The 12,880-nt window shown below is 41.1% G+C and overlaps 1 long non-coding RNA gene across 1 annotated transcript in view; it reads left to right on the top strand.

The window, feature by feature from the left end:
• Positions 1 to 2,173: 2,173 nt before the first annotated feature.
• Positions 2,174 to 12,880, top strand: part of LOC138854919 (uncharacterized) — a 29,755-nt gene continuing 19,048 nt past the window's right edge. The window contains exon 1 of the long non-coding RNA XR_011394092.1: positions 2,174 to 2,397. This is a non-coding gene — a long non-coding RNA (uncharacterized lncRNA). The remainder of the gene's footprint in view (positions 2,398 to 12,880) is intronic.

A 12,880-nucleotide genomic window follows, 5' to 3' on the forward strand; every position in this document is an offset into this window, starting at 1 on the left:
GGCTAGATATTTTTAGCACGGTATTTACGTCCCCTTTATTTATTCTTGCTTTCCATTTATACACCTCAATCACATCCCCCCTAATTCTACGCCTTTCTAGAGTGTGCAGATTTAGGGCCTTCAGTCTATCCTCATAGGGAAAATTTCTGATACATGGGATCAACTTTGTCACCCTCTTTTATATTTTCCAGTACATTTATATCCATTCTGTATTACGGTGACCAGAACTGTGCAGCATAATCTAAATGAAGCCTTACGAAAGCTATATAGAGTCGAAGAACAACCTGAGGACTCCTATTATTTATGCTCCTTGATGATATATTAAACACATGTGCAACATTTGGGTATCTTCAATGAGGAAAAGTTTTGCCACACAATGGCTTTATCAATCCATACAGAGGAGAATGGTGAAGAACAGGAAGAGTTTGAAGTAATCAGTTCCTCAACCTTGAGTCGATGTGATCAGTCCATCAGTCTTGAAAAGAATACAGCATATGTGCGAAGAAGTGGCTTATATACTTTAGACAGGAGAGGTGCAGCAGTCGTAGGTGGTGTCACATTTGACACCACCACCTAACCCTTGGGCATGACCTACTTCCACATTCGTCAAATGTGACACCACATAGGATTGATGCACCTCTCCTGCCTACAGTATATAAGCCACTTCGCACATATGCTGTATTCTTTTCAAGATTGATGGATTGATCACATTGACTCAAGGCTGAGGGACTGATTACCTATTTTAGGTTATTTTGTAGTCCGTTTTTACCATTTTTTTTTTGGGGGGGGGAGCACTATAAAGCACAAGACAGTTTAAGGGCTTTCGTGCCTCAGCAGGCATATAGATAGCACCGCTCTTATCTATAGAGCAGCGGTTCTCCCCCTGGGGGTCCTCAATGGTGATACTAGGGGTCTATAAGCCAAGTCCAAAATTTCATGAGGCTACAGTGTAAAATGTATAATTACTCACATTAAGTCTGATAAAGATAAATTGAATAAAAAAGCTTTTCATTCAGCACTTGCAAGGTTTGAAGAACAGTTTCAGGATTATTTTCCTCTTGCTGATGTCAGAAGTGGATTAGGTATCCATTTCATGTAGATATAAAAAATGTTCAAGATTTAACTACAAATGAAGAAAATGGTCTTGTCGAACTTTTGTGTGACACCTCGCTGAGACCTCACTGACATCTCACTGACACCTGACTGACACCTGGCTGACAGCTGGCTGACACCTCACTGACACCTGGCTGACAACTCAGTGACATCTTACCGACACCTCGCTGACACCTCGCTGACACCTCGCTGGCACCTCAGACTTTTGACAGCATGTGAAAATGAGTAGCCAGAACTGGCATCCAAAGCCCTGAAATATTTAATGCCATTCCCCGCTACATATTTATATAAGCAGGCTTTATCTGTCAGTGGCCCTATAAACCCAACAACAACAACAGCAGGCTTTATCTGTCAGTGGCCCTATAAACCCAACAACAACAACAGCAGGCTTTATCTGTCAGTGGCCCTATAAACCCAACAACAACAACAGCAGGCTTTATCTGTCAGTGGCCCTATAAACCCAACAACAACAACAGCAGGCTTTATCTGTCAGTGGCCCTATAAACCCAACAACAACAACAGCAGGCTTTATCTGTCAGTGGCCCTATAAACCCAACAACAACAGCAGGCTTTATCTGTCAGTGGCCCTATAAACCCAACAACAACAACAGCAGGCTTTCTCTGTCAGTAGCCCTATAAACGCCAACATCAACGACAGCAGACTTTCTCCCAGCTGTTTTGCTTGATAGTTTTTTAGTTAGTTTAATATGTTTATTATGCACCCCATACTCATCCTGTGGGCGGTAGTCAAAAGATTACAGAGGTACATAATTGGTCCAGGGACTGGACTCCAAAGTTTTGATAGCTGAGCAAGTTACAGAGGTAATGAACTCACAATTTACAAAGGTAATGAACTCACAATTTACAAAGGTAATGAACTCACAATTTACAAAGGTAATGAACTCCAGGTAGGTCTGGTCACAATCATGACAAGTTACAAAGGTATTTACAGATTACAGAGGTATGTAATGGGTCCAGGGACTGAGCCCCCAAAATTGAGTGATAGATTATTAAGTATTGCAAAGTCTATCCTAGCGTTAGCAACCGAAGAAAACGAAAATACTAACAATAACAAGCGAAGGCTGATACTGAGGAAACAGCACATCCTCACTCAGAGTTCTGAGCCAAGTGCAACATAAACCTGGTGCTCACGTTTGTTTAATTTATACCCAGTGCTCAAAAGTAAGTTATGCAACTTGTATACCTAGTGTTCAAAGCATCCTGTGATGACGCCTGGCTCAAGTGACAGCATATTTGACTCACAACTGAAAGACCCAGCAATAAGTAAGTATATAAGTAAGTTTTTATTCAGGTACAGGTACACATAAATACAGTTATACATAAATTTTCATACATAACAGCATATGTGTATATTACCTAGGATAACCCAAAAATAAGTCAGACGAGTAGGTACCTAGGTGTTAGCTGACTGTTTTATGTCACATTCCGATGATCCAAGTAAGTTTATTTAGGTATATGCAAATACAGTTACATAGATTATCCTACATAGCAGCATATGTGTAGAGAACCTAGGATAACCCAGAAAAGTCAGGTTAGGTTAGGTAAGGTTCGTCAGGAAACTGGACAAGTGCTTCCTGACGCGGGTCTCAGATGATGATCCGCTGTTGGAGTTTTTGGTCATCTGACCAAGGCCTTCCGCTGGCTTACCGGTCCACCCTTTAAAAAAATAAGGTTTTAAGTAGATTTATCCAAAAAAAGTGAGAGTGACTTATTTCCATCGTGGTCCTTTTGTTACCTTATCGATAATATTACATTATAAAAAATAAATGTGGTAGATAAGAAATTATGTAAAAATGACACACAAAACAAATTATATAAAATATGGAATAATAGATGATAAAGACAAGATAAGCAGAATACAAGAATTATGACCCACCCACTCTAAAACTTCCTTCCTCATCAGCAATCCTACTATATATATATATATATATATATATATATATATATATATATATATATATATATATATATATATATATATATATATATATGTATATATATATATATATAGGGAGGTACCACCTCTAGAACTGTTATAGGGACCCTCATCCTCAGAGAAAAGAATAAACTTGCTTCAGGGAAAACTCAAGATTCTCCCTGAAGCCGTTTGAGAATTTTCTCCTACCACCCCTATATATATATATATATATATATATATATATATATATATATATTATTTAAGGACAAAATACATTGACAAAACATTCACAAAAATATGATACAAAGTAAAACAACATAGGTAACTCAGAGCTACATCTCGAATACTTCGTCCAGCTCCCCGACGGTGGGCCGCGTGCCCAGAATGCTGCAGGCATTTCCTCTCTGGATCGCAACACTGAGTCTCTGAAAGAGGAAGCTGGTCGCCCTGTGGTCCTTGGTTTCTATGATGAGCTTTTCACCTAGCTCTTTGAGGAACTTTAGAACACACTTGCCCCATGCTCCAAGGGTCTCTGACCCTATTGGAATAAAGTTATAGCAAGGGGAGAGGTCTTCATATTTGCGGATCTTCTGAGTCTCCCTGTGGCTGGCAGCTATATATATATATATATATATATATATATATATATATATATATATATATATATATATATATATATATATATATATATATATATATATATATTATGAAGAATATTAAATTATAATAGATTTCACTCTGAAAATCAATTATTAATCTGTTGGAGTTGCAGGAACACAAAAAAGGAATAAATTTTAGAATGACTAGTAAAATTATGAATAATCACTGAAAAACAATGAAAAATAGAAGACAATGAATATATATCAGAAATTAATAATCATCTCTAGGGAAGGCATCTATTGCCCTAATAACAGATGTTGCTAGGAACTTGTTCCTCCTTGGTGGGACAACCAGACAACCATTGCAAATAGCTGTAGGTTGTGCCAGGAACCGCTTTTTGCAGTTTTTTTTTTAGTTTAATATATTTATTATGTACCCCATACCCATCCTGTGGGTGGTAGTCAAATGATTACAGAGGTACATAATCAGTCCAGGGACTGGACCCCAAAGTTTTGATAGATGGACAAGTTACAAAGGTAATGAACTCCAGGTAGATCTGGTCACAATCATGGCAAGTTACAACGGTATTTACAGATTACAGAGATACATAATGTTTGCAGGGGCATCATTGACCTTCTTCAAGAGGTCCTAATAGAAATAAACCACATCTATTAGCTTTCTGGAGTTATCCTGAATTACGAATTCTTCAGATTAATAACCAGAATATTTTTCTTTTACCAAAACATATTGAATGATTGTTATTAGGCCACGGGCCTGGCGGAAAAAACTCTCGCTTCACACGGTGAGTTTCCGGGTTTGATTCCCGGCAAGGGTTGAAACATTGGGCGTTTTTCCTTACACCAGTTGTCCCTTTTCACCCATCAGTAAAGTGGGTACCCGGATGTTAGTCGACTGGTGTGGGTCGCATCCTGGAACAAAATTGATCTAATCTGCCCGAAATGCTCTGCATGCAAGCGGCTTTCTATATAATAGTATGTCATTGATGTCAGCTAGGACTGTATACCTTGTACAAGTAGAAATAAATATATCATATTATTATAATTTGAATTTATTCAAATACAAAAGAAAAAGTTTTGGAGTGAGATTAACAAGTTGAGAAAGCCTAGGAAACGAATGGATTTGACAGTTGAAATAGGAGAGGAGAGTTATTATCGGGAAGATGGAGGGAATATTTTGAGCAACTGTTAAATGTTGATGAAAATAGGGAGGTATACAAATAACCCGCACATAGAAGAGAGGAGATTACGGCGACGTTTCGGTTCGACTTGGACCATTTACAAAGTCACACTAACGAAAAGGAGAGCAGGAAGGGTATATGTAGTCTTTGCATGGAATACTTCGAGACTGTTCTTCCTACTATCGATGTGCACCTTCACTCTGGCTCCGCTATGTGGATGACAGCTCTGGAAGAATGAGAAATAGAGCCCCTGGCCTCTCTGGAATAACAATGAAACAAATAAAGTACCTACCTAGAAATTGCAAACAGTCCTTGGTAAATATCTTTAATGCCATCTTGGCCTCAGGACATTTTCCAGTTGTTTTTAAGACTGCTAGAATGATCTTTCTTGCTAAGCCCAATAAAGACATCCACCAACCTGGGAACTATAGACCTATATCTTTACTTGAAGTCACTGGAAAAGTTCTTGAGAAAGTCATTTCCAACAGATTGAATTACTATATGGAGTTTAATCACTTGTTTACTGAAAAACAATTTGGCTTTAGAACACATAGAGGTACCAATCATGCAATAAATGTTATTTTTGACACTGTAGCAAGTCTAAAACAGCAGGGCAATCTTGCCTTAATTGCCACCAGAGATGTTCATAAAGCTTTTGATAGCTTATGGCATGATGTCCTTATATACAAACTCATTGACCTACCAGACCATAACTGGACTTTTCTCAGAGTAATTTATAATTTCTTAACTCAAAGAAAAATCATTCCCACTTTTCATGGCAAGTCGACAGAACCTTTTATACCGACGGCTGGTGTCCCACAAGGTTCTTGTCTCAGTCCACTTCTGTTTAACATTTATGTGAATGACCTTCCTCAACCAGAGTTTAATGACACAATTGTGACACAGTTTGCAGATGATGTTATTCATGTCGTCTCATCAACTCCAGTAACAGGAAAATACAAGTATGAGAGAGTCATAGAAAAAATGAATATTGAACTTCGTCGAACATCTAATTGGGAGAAGAAATGGAGAATTACGACTAATCCTGACAAGGTCCTTGTTAGCACGATAGGATGTTTTGCATCAACCATCGAAGATAAAGGAGGTATCTCCATCAGAGGTACACCTGTAGCCATTAGAAACCCTAACAAGATCTTGGGATATGAAATAGACAGGCTGCTCCACTCAACATCTCATGTAACTAAAAAGATCAACACAGCCAAAGCCGGTCTTAGCAGACTCTTTCGATTCAATCAAGCCCCTCAACATGTCAAAAAACATCTGTATAAAATGATAATAAGACCTATACTTGAATACCCTTGTGTCCCAATGTCATTAACAACAAAGACCAACATGCTACGGTTACAAAGGGTCCAGAATAGAGCTCTTCGCTTTATTACCGATACCAGGAGGAGAGACAGAGTTAAAATGGCAGATTTACACACACACAACAAGACATTACTGCCATAAATGTACGCATTGACACTCTAAAAAAGAAACAACTTTATACAATGCAAGAACTATACATGCCAGATAGAGAACATCCTATACAAGTGATAAATACCACCGATTACACCATCAATACTCCGCCTCACAGGACTCAAAGAATGACTCCCACAGAGGGTTCGTCGTTTTATTCATAAAGATGATTACCCTCGACCCATGATTTTGAGTAACTTACCTGACGAAGAAGATTGGATACCACCAGAACCCTTCTATGTATACTGAGAAAATCATCGCCCCCAATTAGGGAGACATCTTAAATAACTTTCTAATGTAAAATTATGCTATTGACTATTGTTGGACACCACCATTAAGAAGCTATTGTCACGAGCTTAAATCCGGCCAGAAAATTATTGCCTTTCTTGTTGTATAAATATCCGTTGTGCAATTGCGAAAAAAAAAAAAAAAAAAAAAAAAAAAGCAATTGCACCTTGTATAACTACTACCAATTCAGAGTCATGTAGTTATATACCTATTATATCTATGTGACTCTGATGGGTTAGTATTATACCTCTTAAAGAATATCTTATTAATTCACATACACTTTTTAATTTGCACCAAAGTGGTTGGGCCACTTACCTTTTATATCCTACCTCTCCCCCCCCCTCCCACCCTTTTCCAATATTTCCATCCTTACCCATCCTTCTTCCTTACCCATCTTACCAAAGCTCTGGTCATCAGAAGAAGGATGACAGCTCCTTGGCCTCATGACTCTTGTCTTTTCCAACCATTTTTTGATGATGTTAATAATCTTGCCACTTCCATTAAGTTTAAAGCTGAATGGGAATCTAATTCTTTGCTTCCTTTCCTTGATGTTCATATCCACCGCTCAGATACAGGTTTTGCCTTTTCTGTGTACCACAAGCCTATGTACAGGGGCATGTACGTTCACTACTTTTCTTATCGTGCTTCCTCTGTCAACAGAAGTGTTATCTCCCTCTTTCTCTGTGCTCTCCGCATTTGTGATCCTCAGTTCCTTCAATCGGAAATTTCCACTCTTCATAATTCATTTTCCCCTTGGCTACCCTTCCCATTACGTGCTAAACGTAATTTCATCTCTCCCAAACTCTCTACTCCTGGGAACTCTTCTGTCCTCTGCCTTCCCTACATTTCCGGTCTTTCTAATCTCAACAACTCTCTCCGTTCCTTAGACATCAAACTTACTTTCCGCCAGACTAACACTCTTCGCACTAATCTCGTTCATACCTCTCCTCCCTCTACAGATGCTCCTGGTGTCTACTCTATTTCTTGTTCCTCCTGTCCTCTTCAATACTTTGGAGAAACTGGCCGATCTCTTTCTGACAGACTTAGGGAGCACAAAACTAGTGTTAGGCTTGCCGACGCTAACAATGCTCTCTTCTGTCATGTCAGAGATCACAGCCATCCTATTGACTGGTCCTCTGCTAAAACTGTTTTCCCTACTTCCAACTTTAACAGTCGCCGTCTGGTTGAATCCTCCCTTATACAGAACTTTCCTTGTATGAATCTTAGTCCTTTTCGTTAGTGTGACTTTGTAAATGGTCCAAGTCGGACCTAAACGTCGTCGTAAGCTCCTCTCTTCTATGTGCGGGTTATTTGTGTATCGTTCCAGTCACGGTATTGTGCCTTTTTTTTTTGTCATTTATAGGGAGGTATAACATCTTGAAGAAGTGAGAAAGGGCCACTTGTGAGTGTGGGGGAAGTGCGTGAGGCAGTAGGTAAAATGAAAGGGGGTAAAACAGCTGGGATTGATTGGATAAAGACAGAAATGTTAAAAGCAGGTGGGGATATAGTTTTGGAGTCGTTAGTGTTTTTATTTAATAAAGGTATGGAAGAGGGTAAGGTACCCAGGGATTGGCAGAGAGCATGCATAGTTCCTTTGTATGAAGGTAAAGGGGACAAGAGAGTGTAAGAATTATAGCGGAATAAGCCTATTGAGTATGCCTAGTAAAGTGTATGGTAGAGTAATGAAAGAATTAAGACGGTTAGCAGAGGAACGACGCCTTCGGGTAGGGGGTGTGTAGACCAAGTGTTTACAGTGAAACATATAGGTGAATAGTATTTAGATAAAGGTAAAGAAGTTTTTGTGGCATTTATGAATTTGGAAAAGGCGCATGATGGGGAAGGGGGTGCAATATGGCAGATGTTGCAAATGTATGGAATAGGAAGTAGGTTAATGAAAGCAGTGAAAAGTTTTTTACGAGTATAGTGAAGCTAAGATTAGTTTTGTAGGAAAGAGGGAGATTATTTTCCAGTAAAAGTAGCCCTTCGACAGGGATTATTGAACAACCATGGCCATGTCACCATGGTTCTTCAATATAAACCATACCCCGGCCGGGATTGAACCCGCGGTCATAGAGTCTCAAAACTCCAGCCCGTCGTTAGCCACTAGACCAGCTAGCCACAATAAGATTCGTCCAACTAGGTATATTTCTACACCATAGGAAGGTTAGCACAGGCACCACTGTGACCACAAATGCAAGTTTTTACAGACGAATCTCCAGCTAGCGTGGCCGTGACGAACTCTAGCTCAAGTCTCCTCACTGCCGTCAACATGACTCACGAAATCGTAATGACACGATTGCAAACAAACCATACCCCGTGTCATTACGATTTCGTGAGTCATGTTGACGGCAGTGAGGGGACTTGAGCTATAGTTCGTCACGGCCACGCTAGCTGGAGATTCGTCTGTAAAAACTTGCATTTGTGGTCACAGTGGTGCCTGTGCTAACCTTCCTATGGTGTAGAAATATACCTTGTTGGACGAATCTTATTGTGGCTAGCTGGTCTAGTGGCTAACACGACGGTCTGGAGTTTTGAGACTCTCTGACCGCGGGTTCAATCCCGGCCGGGGTATGGTTTGTTTGCAATCGTGTCATTACGATTTCTTCAATATATTTATAGATAGCGTTGTAAGAGAAGTTAATACTCGGGTTTTGGCAAGAGGTTTGGAGTTAAGAGATAAAGAATCTAACATAGATGGGAGTTGTCTCAGTTGCTCTTTGCTGATGACACTGTGTTTTTGGTTAATGGATGAGTTTGGTATGGTATGAAAAAGAAGGAAATTAAAAGTAAACATAGGAAATAGTAAGGTGATGAGTATAATAAAAAAAATAGGTAATGAAAGACTGGATATCAGATTAGAGGGAGTATGGGCGAAGTGAAAGTATTCAGATATCTGGGAGTGGACGTGTCAGCAGGTGGTTCTATGAAAGATGAGGTGAATCATGGAATTGATGAGGGAAAAAGCTGAGCGGTGCACTGTGGAGTCTGTGGAGACAAAGAACATTATCCATGGAAGCAAAAAGGGAAATATATATTAGTTAAATATCAGCAGCATCCTAATTATATATTCTATATTTATATCTGTCTTCCTCCTCACAAGAGTTCTGAGTGGGGCATTTCTTTGTGTGACCAATAATGTATCAGACCATTTATTATGTGAAACATTTCTCCACGAGTAGCATCATAAACTCTAATGAACATTTATTGAATGAAAAATTTCGTCATGAGTGGATTTATTAGTTTAGGATAAGCTCGAAAAAGAAAATGGAAACTGCAGCTTTGTGGAAGAGGATATCAAGAAGGAGGAGAGATGCTGGAATCTTCTTCTAAGGTGAATTGTATTGAGGGTTCAGTACTGTTTTAAGTTCGATCTGTCTCTATCACACCCTGACCCCTGCGTCTCCACAGTACCCTGCCTCGGTGTCTCCACCACACCCTGGCCCTGTGTCTCCACAGTGCCCTGGCTCGGTGTCTCCACAACACCGTGGCCCTGTCTTTCTACCATACCCTGGCCCAAAGTCTCTACCACACCCTAGCTGTGTCTCTACCACACACTGGCCCTAGCCTCTACCACACCCTGGCCCTGGTCTCTACCACACCGTGGCCCCTGGTCTCTACCACACCCTGGCTAATGGTCTCTACTAAGAAGCAAGATCACCACCCATCTAGAAACCCATCAGTTACACAACCCAGGGCAACATGGGTTTAGAACAGGTCGCTCCTGTCTGTCTCAACTACTGGATCACTACGACAAGGTCCTAAATGCACTAGAAGACAAAAAGAATGCAGATGTAATATATACAGACTTTGCAAAAGCCTTCGACAAGTGTGACCATGGCGTAATAGCGCACAAAATGCGCGCTAAAGGAATAACAGGAAAAGTCGGTCGATGGATCTATAATTTCCTCACTAACAGAACACAGAGAGTAGTCGTCAACAGAGTAAAGTCCGAGGCAGCTACGGTGAAAAGCTCTGTTCCACAAGGCACAGTACTAGCTCCCATCTTGTTCCTCATCCTCATATCCGACATAGACAAGGATGTCAGCCACAGCACCGTGTCTTCCTTTGCAGATGACACCCGAATCTGCATGACAGTGTCTTCCATTGCAGACACTGCAAGGCTCCAGGCGGACATCAACCAAATCTTTCAGTGGGCTGCAGAAAACAATATGAAGTTCAACGATGAGAAATTTCAATTACTCAGATATGGTAAACATGAGGAAATTAAATCTTCATCAGAGTACAAAACAAATTCTGGCCACAAAATAGAGCGAAACACCAACGTCAAAGACCTGGGAGTGATTATGTCGGAGGATCTCACCTTCAAGGACCATAACATTGTATCAATCGCATCTGCTAGAAAAATGACAGGATGCATAATGAGAACCTTCAAAACTAGGGAGGCCAAGCCCATGATGACACTCTTCAGGTCACTTGTTCTATCTAGGCTGGAATATTGCTGCACTCTAACAGCACCTTTCAAGGCAGGTGAAATTGCCGACCTAGAAAATGTACAGAGAACTTTCACGGCGCGCATAACGGAGATAAAACACCTCAATTACTGGGAGCGCTTGAGGTTTCTAAACCTGTATTCCCTGGAACGCAGGAGGGAGAGATACATGATTATATACACCTGGAAAATCCTAGAGGGACTAGTACCGAACTTGCACACGAAAATCACTCACTACGAAAGCAAAAAACTTGGCAGACGATGCACCATCCCCCCAATGAAAAGCAGGGGTGTCACTAGCACGTTAAGAGACCATACATTAAGTGTCAGGGGCCCGAGACTGTTCAACTGCCTCCCAGCACACATAAGGGGGATTACCAACAGACCCCTGGCAGTCTTCAAGCTGGCACTGGACAAGCACCTAAAGTCAGTTCCTGATCAGCCGGGCTGTGGCTCGTACGTTGGTTTGCGTGCAGCCAGCAGCAACAGCATGGTTGATCAGGCGCTGATCCACCAGGAGGCCTGGTCACAGACCGGGCCGCGGGGGCGTTGACCCCCGAAACTCTCTCCAGGTAAACTCCAGGTAAACACCCTGGCTGTGTCTACCGCACCCTGGCCCCTGGTCTCTACCATACCCTGGCCCCTGGTCTCAACCACATCCTGGCCCCTGGTGTCAACGACACCCTGGCCCCTGGTGTCAACCACACCCTGGCCACTGGTCTCAACCACACCCTTCCCCATATCTCTCACTAATGACACCTGCTTCACTTCTCAGCTCACTGGCTATGTTGTGTTGTCAAATCACCAACAGTAGCTACTATGTACCAGCAATACTAATACATCACATTTGGTAGGTAAATGATGTGAAAGTTCTTTTTATCTATCCTAAGGGTTACCAAGCCAATGATGATCCTCTTTAAGGCTCTCGTTCTCTCTAGGCTGGAATACAGCTGTATACTAATCACCTCTTTCAAGGCAGGCGAAATTGCAGATCTTGAGAATTTGAAGAGAACCTTCCCTACAGGCAAACACTTTTTTCTGTGACCATTTGAAGTCCCTTGACCTGAACTCTTTGAAAGGCAGTCGAGAAAGATATATCATAATATACACCTTGAAAATCCTAGACGAAATCATTCCCTACGAAAGCAAGAGACACTGAAAGCGGTGCAACGTACCCCGTATGAAAAGGCAGATGTGCCATGATTACACTAAGAGAAAACACAAAGTGTCAGGAGCCCAAGATTATCCAGCTACCTCCCAGCATATATAAAGGTGATTCCCAATATACCCCTGGTTGTTTTCAAAACGGAGCTGGACAGATAACCGAAGTCAGTACTTGACCAACCGGACTGTGAATCGTATTTAGGTTTGCATACGGTCGGAAGTAACAGCCTGGTTGATCAGGCTCTGATCCCGTGTGAGGCCTGTTCATGTACCGCGCCGCGGGGGCGTTGAGCCCCGAAATCTCCCTCCAGGTAGGCCACCGATCAATGAGATTAAAACTGGAGGGAGAAGCGTCATAAACCTAGCCTACTGTGTTTAAAACGGAATAACGCTGACCAAATGGAAAATTATAATGCTGGCAGATGTAGAAAACAGGTTTCAGATGTTATGTCCATTGTACGACAGGACAGCCATGAGGCACATTGAATAATGGATTCTATAATTCGTACCCGGCTAGTCGAGGTTTTTGGTTGGAATTCATGGCTTCGTAAACACTTCTGAAATATCATGAAGGCGCAAGCAATATAATACTTCAAAATACATGTAATTACATACAACATAATGAGCACAAAGTCTGAAGAATAAGTCA

This window comes from Cherax quadricarinatus, chromosome 74 (genome assembly GCF_038502225.1).
Source record: "Cherax quadricarinatus isolate ZL_2023a chromosome 74, ASM3850222v1, whole genome shotgun sequence".
Lineage (NCBI taxonomy): Eukaryota > Metazoa > Arthropoda > Malacostraca > Decapoda > Parastacidae > Cherax > Cherax quadricarinatus.